We start from the raw sequence: 9,560 nt of genomic DNA, 5'->3' as shown, positions 1-9,560 counted from the left end.
CTCCTTTTGGGGACGCGTCGGGGGGCACCAAGGGGGGTGTGAAAGAGGCCTGAGTGTGTGTCTTGTGTGTCTGGGTATTGTCAGAGCGCAGGTCGTCTTCGGCAGAAAGTTATTTTCAGGGTAGCACCCCCACCCGTCCCATCAGTATTGTTTTTTTTTGGGGGGGGGGGTGTGCGGGGCCGTACCCCATCCCGTCAGTAGTGAGTGTGGAGGGCATCCCTATACCGTCAGTATTGTTGTGTGGAAGAGGGACCATCTCAGTTCTATGAGTATTGTTTCCGTCGGGGTAGTGCCCCCATCCTGTCAGTATTTAGTAGGTGTAGAGGTCTTACCCATGCCGTCACTATTGCGTATGGGATGTGGGGTACCCCATCACATCAGTATTGTGGTTGGGGTGTCCTCAAGCTTTCAGTATTGTGAGGGTCATACCCATCTCGTCTGTGGCCTACAGTATGTTGGGCCATCCCCATTTCGTCAGCATTGTGTGTGGGGGGAAGCCCCATTCCAACAGTATTCGTGTGTGGAGGGACACTCCATCTCATCAGTATTATGTGTGAGGTATCCCCCATCCCTTCAGTATTGTATGTGGGTCGTTCCCATTCGCCAAATAAATTGGGGCTGTGAAAAACAGAAGTAGACAGGGGATGACAACCCACTTGATTTGACAGTTGTCCTGGTAGATGGATGGAATCATTCGCAGTGTCACCTCAGCAGCATCGAGGAAAGAGGGGACAGTCGTGTTGCGTTTTCTGAAGTTTAGTTCCCTATGGAGAGTGTGAAGGAAAACTCCAGCACCACTGTGTGCGTGGTCTGCTGTCACGAGCTTTCAGTGGAATCTCCTTGGAGAGGAAAGAGTGACTGTTTCTCCCTTTTTTTTTTTTCGTCTTCATTGACCTGTTGCTGAGTTTGAACTGTGACGTGTTTCAGAATGACTGCAACAGTTATTTCGGAGTGGCAAAAGAGTGGTTACAAATGTTTTTGTGGAGTGAATTAGAAAAAGCTATGAACAGATGTGACTTTAAAAAGAGAACTTTTCTTGTTCAGATGAAGTGGAACAAATAATTGTGTCGGTCCCCTTTAACAGAAGATAAAGAGACTTTTTGATCTTTTATTTTTTGAGTCGAGGAGTAAGTTTCATAGGTGATGATACTATCATCCAAAATGCTTGTTCGATTTTTTGAACTAAGTAAGCAAGTGAAAGTTCCTGATGATTCAAGTTATCCAGTATTGTGCTGAATGAAAAACGTCGTTGACGCTAAAGTTTTTCACACTTTCCAAATGTAAAATAAAGCTTGGGTAAATAATTGATAGGTTTGTGAGTTTCAGGTTATCTTGATTGTTTATGTTGATCAGTAATGCGGTATATGAATGAACGAGGAAACATTGGCACCCAAAAGTATATATAAAAGATGTGATTTATATTTCACTCAGTTTGAAATTATCAGTCCAGAGAACTAAAACATGAACAAACTAAAAGCATAGAAAATTAAGGGTGGTGATGATACATGAATAACGACGAAAACACAGCTTAGTCTACTTATTCAATATCTGTCTTCATTTCGAGAATTTCCTGATAGTTAGTCAAGCACATTCTGCTATTATTGCAAGAATGTGTTTGCTGACTACCGTCTATTTTAAGTAAACTGTTGTGATTGCGTCAGGCACTCCTACACAACATGTGTGTGATAAATAGTCAGAGCACTGCCAGTATTGTACGTGCACATGCACTTCCGTGAGGTAGAAAAGCACACATTTTAAACCAGAGAGAGTTAGTGTATTTCTGGTAGCCGAGAGGACAGAGTTCAGGGCGGCTGGTCAGTCCAGAGAACGGATTTAATGCGATTGTTGCGTTATTTGACAGTTTATATGCATGATTTATACAATGGAAAATGGTATTAAGTGAAAAATAATTTCAGTTCAATTCGTAAATATACAGGTAAAGATTTAATAACAGTCTCAGACAGGCCTTAGGAATAGACTGTCAGTTGTTTTGGTCTCCCTTGTAAACGCAAAAAATGGACTTGGCAATTCATAGAAAACGTACGCAAACGTTTCGATGGTATACTTAAGTAAACTTTAACTTTAAAATCTTACGGTGACCGGTGGATGTTAATGGAATATGTCTTAACTGAGCTTTTGCAGCAGAGAGCTTGAAAGAATTTAGCTAGGTTTAACTATAATAAGCTGGAAAAAGAAGCGTTTCAGTGTCCTTTTAATTGCTTTATTGCTGGCTACACGTCTGTGGTATCGAAAACAGGCTGGTTTTTTGAGCTAGGCCGTATCATAATTCCCGCTTTGAGATGGACAGTTCTTTGAAGTTGCAAAGGCATTATAACCCCCGTTTTGATGGATTAAAGCTTTCATATGATGGATGCTCTGTGGATAAAGGTACCCTTATATTTTACGTACCGTGCAAGAACAGTGACTTACCCAGGAAATCGACCTAGATGACTGTGGTATTATTTTACAAGTTGTCCATAATTACCGACATCATAGCAAGTGTACAATGATATGGTTATGGTGACAAAATTATGACGTGTCTGTTGACTTGTGTGGTGCTGCTTATTATTATTTATTTTCATTGGGCACTCAGCCAAGTGATGGATCAGTTTTTGTTACATTTTCAGTTACCGTACTTTTTAAACCAACATTGATGAGCTCCCCCCCCCTCCCTCTCTCTCCCTGGTCTCCCACCTTTTGGATCAGGGGGGGGGCGGATTTTACTCTCAGATCCCTCCATCATGTCGTAAATAGTAATCAGATACACATGATTTTTATCACAATCGATCATAAACAATAATTTAGCCTTGAAAGTCTGTTGTTCTTGTTGCAAAGTCTTAAATATTGAGACGATGGACAGAGGGCAGCACATTCCAGTGAATCAACTCTTGAAAAATGCTATGGCATCATATATCAACAAACAAAAGTCACAGTAATTGCGTCATACCAATATCACTGTAACTATTCATTTGCGGGAAAAAAAAAAACTCATACAGAAATGATGTTAGTCATTATGGTCATCTTCTAAATACTTACCGAGGTCATCACACATGAAACAAGCTGGAGCCTAGTCAGTCTTTCATTGAAGTGAATCACAGCTATGCAATAAGAGAGAGAGAGAGAGATAGCGAGAGAAAGAAAGCTGTTTACCTTATATCTGCTGCCAACGGAACAGCGCATATGAAATGCCACTATATGTACGCGACATTACTGCCATTGAATTCTTCCATTTTTTAAAATCTTTTAACGATAGCTCTATTTTACCTGCTAAGGCTTCTATGTACTCTCTTACGCTGCATCTATAGACGTTATACAATGTGAGGCCGTATACTTCGTGTAGGCGCATGCGTGCTAACGGTAACCATTTTTTTTTTTTTTTTTGTGAACGTCATCGAGATGGAGAGATTAATGCGCCGTCTCTTGAAAATGTGGAGAAAATAGAAAATATTTTTATAGGATCAGTAGAAGCAGATGGAGGCGAATTGTCACGTACGAAAAACCTAATGAGAAAGACTGTGTTTATTGAGCAAATGATAATTATATCGTATTTAAACGATTATCTTTTTAATGAAGGATGATTTATCGATAAATGAGAACATAATATGGACTAAAATTGAAAATTATTCATTAATGAGCGAATAAGTTTTCTCAATAAAGTGCATATATATATACATGTGTATATGTATATGTATGTATGTATGTATATATAATATATATATATATATATATATATATATATATATATATATATATATATATATATATATATAAACGTACTGAATCTAAGGCTGTACTGTAATGTAAATTTTAATAAGTCTCATAAAAACAATAGGGAATAATACACCCGCAATTTGAATGCCCGCTGTCCTTTCAAAGCAAAAAAAAAAAATTACAAATATTTATTTTACTTTATTTACTGAAGTGAAGACACTATTGGCAGATTAAAGAGAATATGCAATTCCAGTTTTGCTTTCTGGAATCCAGTCTTGGAATCACAGTCCGAGTACCCTTTCCAGTCAGTGATGTATTATGGGTTTATAACCTGATACAGAGTTTTCAAATGCTTTCTGTATCGATGTGCGTTGAATCAAAGCAATTAGGCAATCGTGCGGTATTCCGAATTAGGCTCTCATTCCAGTTTTATTTTGGAATTCCATCTCGGAATCGCGACAGTCCAGTCCTGGATCACTACAGCCCAGTTCCTGATTTAATCGGGACCGAAGGAAACAAGAAATGGGGAAAAAAATAAAAAGGGTGAATCTTGACCCTTAAGGATATCCTACAAATGCATCCTGAAGGATGGAACGTGGGTCCTTTAAACAAACCACCAAATTCTGGTACAGTAATTACAGAAACTGTATCTCCATATCAGTCGTTTATTCATTCCAGTTTTGTCCTGAGACTGCATCTTTGAAACCCCCACAGCCGAGGTGGTTTCTGCCGAGGAGAAAATGAGAAAGGGTTTATATAGATTAAAGACCGTGGTGCTATACGTAAAAATGTCCATTGTACATAGATTCTAAATAAATGACATTGTCCGAAGCGGAATCCTGCATCCTCTTATCGAGTATCCGAATCCTTATATTATTATTATCGTGTAACACTCGTTTGGTGCTAAGGAGGAAAAAGGGTAGAGACTTAAGGTGATTCTATAGATAAGGCGTCGAGAAGATTCTTCTTGTAGGAGATAAGATTCATACTTCGATTCGGCGTGCGTGAGAAAGGAAGAGAGAAAGAGAGAGAGAGAGAGTGACTGAGAATGGGAGAGAAAGCAAAAGAGAGAGAGAGAGAGAAAGGTTTCATTGTTCATTGTACATTATGTTAATGTTAAGACATAAGGAGTTGGTCTCGTTGGGGACTTTTGTAAAAATCTTAAGGTAGAGGTCGCGACTGGGTCTTTTTTCCAAAAAAAAAAAAGAGGAAGGGCGCTTTTGACTTTAGGTTAGCGGGGCTAGACTTACTTTGGCCAGAATCTTTTACAAACGTTCTAAATTAGGTCTTAGTGTTGGGCCAGTAGATAGGAGAGAGAGAGTTTGTGTATTTTGACACGATTTGATTTGAGCCTTTTTGGTGTTGTGTGTCGTCAGTAGCAAGTGAGATTTAAAAATTTGTGATTTTCTAAGTTCAGTATTAGGTACAGAAGCAAACATATCTTCTCCACTTCCTGTGACGTTGTCTGCAAATGGCAAAACGAGACTTATGCCTCTTTAGGCTAAGTATTCCTAATTTAAGATCAGCTATCTAATTTATATGTACTTAAGGTGATGTACTGAGGTGCCTGTCTTGTCTTGGCAGGAAATTTAGCCTGCCAGTCCTGCACCTCGTGGAGCAGTGTTATCGAACTCACTCACTCCATTAGCTTTTCGGGCCTTATTGTGATCCATTGCTGCTCACATCAGGCTCCTGAGGTCTGCATCAACGTTTTATGTTCCGTAGTGGGATGATGCCATCAGTATTACTTAGGTTCTTTGCAGCGTCCCTTCGGCCCGTAGCTGCAACCACTTTCATTCCTTTTACTTTACATACGTTGATATTCTCTTTCTTCTACCTTACTTTTCACCCTCTCCTAACAGTTGTTTTAACATTGTTTTCAGCGCAGAATGACCTCACGGGTCCCAGCGCTTGGCCTTTGGCCTAAATTTTATATTCAAATTCAAATCAACAATTTTACAATTGATTTTTGGGGTGAAGTTCCCAGCTCCATGAAAGATAGTTCTGATTTTAAATTGCATCTTTGATTCATCATGTATTTATTGAGATGCCTTGAGGCATGTACTGTAGTTCAGTGGTTAGTTGGAATCACACTACTTCTATTCCAGTCAGTCTGCAAGTGAATGGTGCCAGTTACAACTGAGAAGTCAGTCATGTTTTGAGTGAATGTCCAGAAATGGAAAACTTGACTGACCATCTAGATCTGGATTCGTTAGCCATTTGTTTTAAGTTAGAGTCTTCTCGAAGGCGCTACGAAGCACTTGGAGAAGTTGCGCTACAGTTATCTGAATCATTAATGAAGGAAAGTGGGAAGTGAGATATATATATATAGATGGGCAGAGAAGGGAGAAAGAAGGTAGAAAGCTTTCATTATTTTCTGTTCTTAGAGTTTTCATTCATACTTAAGGTAGGAATGCTTGTTCTAAAAATACGGTTTTACTGTATATGTATGTATATATATATATATATATATATATATATATATATATATATATATATATATATATATATATATATATATATATATATATATATATATATATATATATATATATATATATATATATATATATATATATATATGCTTTTGTATAAGTTGATATTGGCAAAAGATGCGATGTGGATTGTGACTGTAAATGGATCAGGAATTAGGTACTGAGAAGCATTATCTTTAGGAAGTCCAACAGTCGAGGGATGTTTCTGCTAGTTCGTGGAGCAAGAGAGAGAGAGAGAGAGTGTATAATCATTTGGACCTCAGGTGAGAGGGCCACTAAGCAGTAAGAAATGAAAGAAACGGTTGGAGAGAAAATAAATTTTATGTGATGTTTGATAACTGAGCGAAAAGGAGAAGAAATTGCGTCATAGATTGAAGTGGAGGTATGCCTGAGGGCAGAAAATATTATTATTATTATTATTATTATTATTATTATTATTATTATTATTATTATTATTATTATTATGTGAGTGTGTCTGCGCATATGTGTATCTGTTGACACGTGTTTGTGTATAAATGCACACCCAGTCTTGAGAACTTACACGTGATTAGGTACGCATACATGTGTTCCCATGTGAGAGACTCTCTTTGGCGCCTGAAAATCGAGATTTTAGAAGAACCGGAATATTTCACAATAGGTCTTTCTCTTCTAGATAAGTCAAGGATCCGACGAAAGAGACTTGTCAAGAAAAAAAGTGATGAAAATGGAAAAAAAAAAAAAAACACGTGTGAAACTTGTGTCATGTCATGAATAATGCTTTTCTTACAATGTCTGGTGAAAGGAAGCTTTAGCTTGTAAGTCAAAGAAAATAATGAATATCTGCTCGCATAAGAATAAAGATAGGAAAAATGTTATCAATAGAAAACTGACATTTTTTATACTTTTTTGGTAACTTGAGTAATTGTGCTCTTGATCTTTAGGGATTGTGATAATTAACACTGCCTCTGACTGCCAGTATTTTGTCAGTGTTTTGATGTCAAGTTAGAGTTGTTTTTTTTTTTTTTTTTCTTTCCTTTCCATACTCAAGGACACCAGTGCTCTGTTCGTGGACACCAAAGACTCTGTTTTGGTGTCCCATTCAAAGACACCAACGATTCACTTGGTGTCCTCCTTCGGGAACTAACTGAGGACATCAAAGTCTTTTATGAAGAAGAGTTTTTCTCTCCACGTTCCTTTATTCATTCCAGTAATGTTTTCAGTATGTACTGTACCTCTACATTTCCCGATACGTTTTATATATACTCTGGCATTTTTGCATGCGGTTTAAAGATGCTTTTTTTTCTCTCTTTTTTTTCTTTTGCAAAAAAAAATTAAAACAAGAAGAAGCACTGGTGTCCTTGAAGCACTGCAGAACTGTATTTGTCATTTCTGTTGAGTGAAAGTGAGATACTGTCGTGTGCTGCTTAGTGTTCTCCTGAGTTGTTTATAAGACGAAGATTAGCTTAACCCTTGGACGCACTTTTGTACATAATAATATATATATTTAACCTCTCAAGAGTGTATATTGTGTGTTAATCAGTGTATAAACAACTGGAAAAAAAAGCAGATGATCCACATTTCAGGTAGCTTTTAATTAAAGGAAAGAGAGAAGAAAAAAAAGGGCTCGCCACCTTTGTTTTGCTTTCTCTTCGTCGTGTGTAATGTTAGGCTTGACCCTTTCTCTCAGGAAGGGCCAAGCAAGTACGAACACGTGCAGGGTGAATTTGACTCACAGAATAGCGTTTATTGGTAAACAAACACTTAAATAAACACGTGACATATTACAAATACCTACCTCACGGGTGTGACCCTGTTTCCTGCAACACCTGTATAACACACAGTATTGTAAGTCCTTATTTTCTGCTTCACCCATTCAACAATCAGACACTAACTCTTCATAAGTCAGTCCCTCGTTTTCTGTGTCTGTCTAAAAGCCTCAGATACCATACAATAAGTTCCCATTTCTGCGTCACCTTTACACAAATAGGATCTTTCCTAGATAGTGACCCCCAAAGGTTTTAACCCGGTATGTATCATCCACCTCTGCGGCGTGTTTAGTACAAGCCCGTTGGGGATTAACGTAAAAACCTAAACAAAAGACTGTAAATTTCATAAAGATAATGACCCCCAAGAAATGTTAGTCCTAGATAACGAACCCCAGAAAACCTTTGGGGGTCACTATCTAGGAAAGATCCCTCAAATACTTAACAAGCAAGTCACCATCTCCTATGTCACTATGGATATTGTTTTACCTTTATAGTTAATTTGCCTATGTTTTGATTTGTTTCGTCTAAGTTGGATGAAAGTTTTAGCACCAGTTTCATTCAAATTAGGGTACATATGATTTCTTAGAAATGAGATCAGGGATCTTCTTCATTTCTCACATATGGTTCATGTCTTTATTACATTCCTTCCTTCCTGCCTCTCTGAACTCTTTTCAACAATATTTATCCTTTTCACTTGACATCATACTAGCTTGAGCCATTTTTCGTTATTCAAAAGGTTATTTGTCCTTCATTATACCATAATAGGATAATCAAAATTATTTCGTCCTGGAGTATCATTAAATTTATTTATTTCTCTATTGTGAAAGTCACACACATATACAGTACACAGGTAGATAGCTACAAATCACATACTGATAATTTTGAAACTGCACAGCCTTACAACAGCTACATAAAGACTCGCGTATCCCTACTTCTTTTTCGATAGGTTGTAGCCATGCAGTTTCCTGATTACCGTAATTACCCATCCTCATCCATCTAATGTGGGCTGCTTGTAAGGTGAATAGTAGGTTAGTCAGTATGTTAAGTCTGAAGTAAAGCCCGGTCAAAATGGGCTCACTCAGGAGACTAGCTTAGTATGGTGTATGAGTCAAGCAGATGAAATATAAAGTCTTGCTCAAGATGGGTTTGGCTGGGACTTGTCCTGGAAATCTTGTTTTCTAGACATATCATAGAGTTTCTATAAGAGAGCCAGTAAGTTTGTGTTAAATTAAGGGATTAAGTTAAAGCCTAATTATATTTTAACGTCCCCAGACAGGAGGGTGTATTCGGAGATGGTAGGTAGACCTAAGATTAAATTGTAATTTCTGTTTGGCGCGGCCACTCAGCATGGTATGCCTTATATTGCAAGATTGGCCAAGTATACTAGTTCTTCTGAGTCAGGCTAGGCTGATGATTAAAGCTGAACTTCAGTTTTAACTTTAGGGGTCAAAGCACTTCATCCCAATTTAGGTCATTAACTAGGATTTACCCCAAGTTAATGACCTGACTACATTTTTCAGTTATCCTAAGTTAAGCAAGTTTGGCATAAATAAAGTTGATGGGAGTTAGGTTGACTAGGTTAAGCTTACCTTACCAGTCAGCAGTGTGT

The 9,560-nt window shown here is 37.9% G+C and overlaps 1 protein-coding gene across 2 annotated transcripts in view; it reads left to right on the top strand.

Annotated features, from left to right (window-relative positions):
* The window catches only part of LOC136834789 (whirlin-like), an 846,147-nt gene that overhangs the window by 775,851 nt on the left and 60,736 nt on the right, over positions 1-9,560 (top strand). The window lies entirely within an intron of this gene.

Source organism: Macrobrachium rosenbergii, chromosome 54 (genome assembly GCF_040412425.1).
Source record: "Macrobrachium rosenbergii isolate ZJJX-2024 chromosome 54, ASM4041242v1, whole genome shotgun sequence".
Taxonomy (NCBI): Eukaryota; Metazoa; Arthropoda; class Malacostraca; order Decapoda; family Palaemonidae; genus Macrobrachium; species Macrobrachium rosenbergii.
The sequence above is the reverse complement of the archived record's forward strand: the minus strand, read 5'-3'. Positions and strand labels throughout refer to the sequence as shown.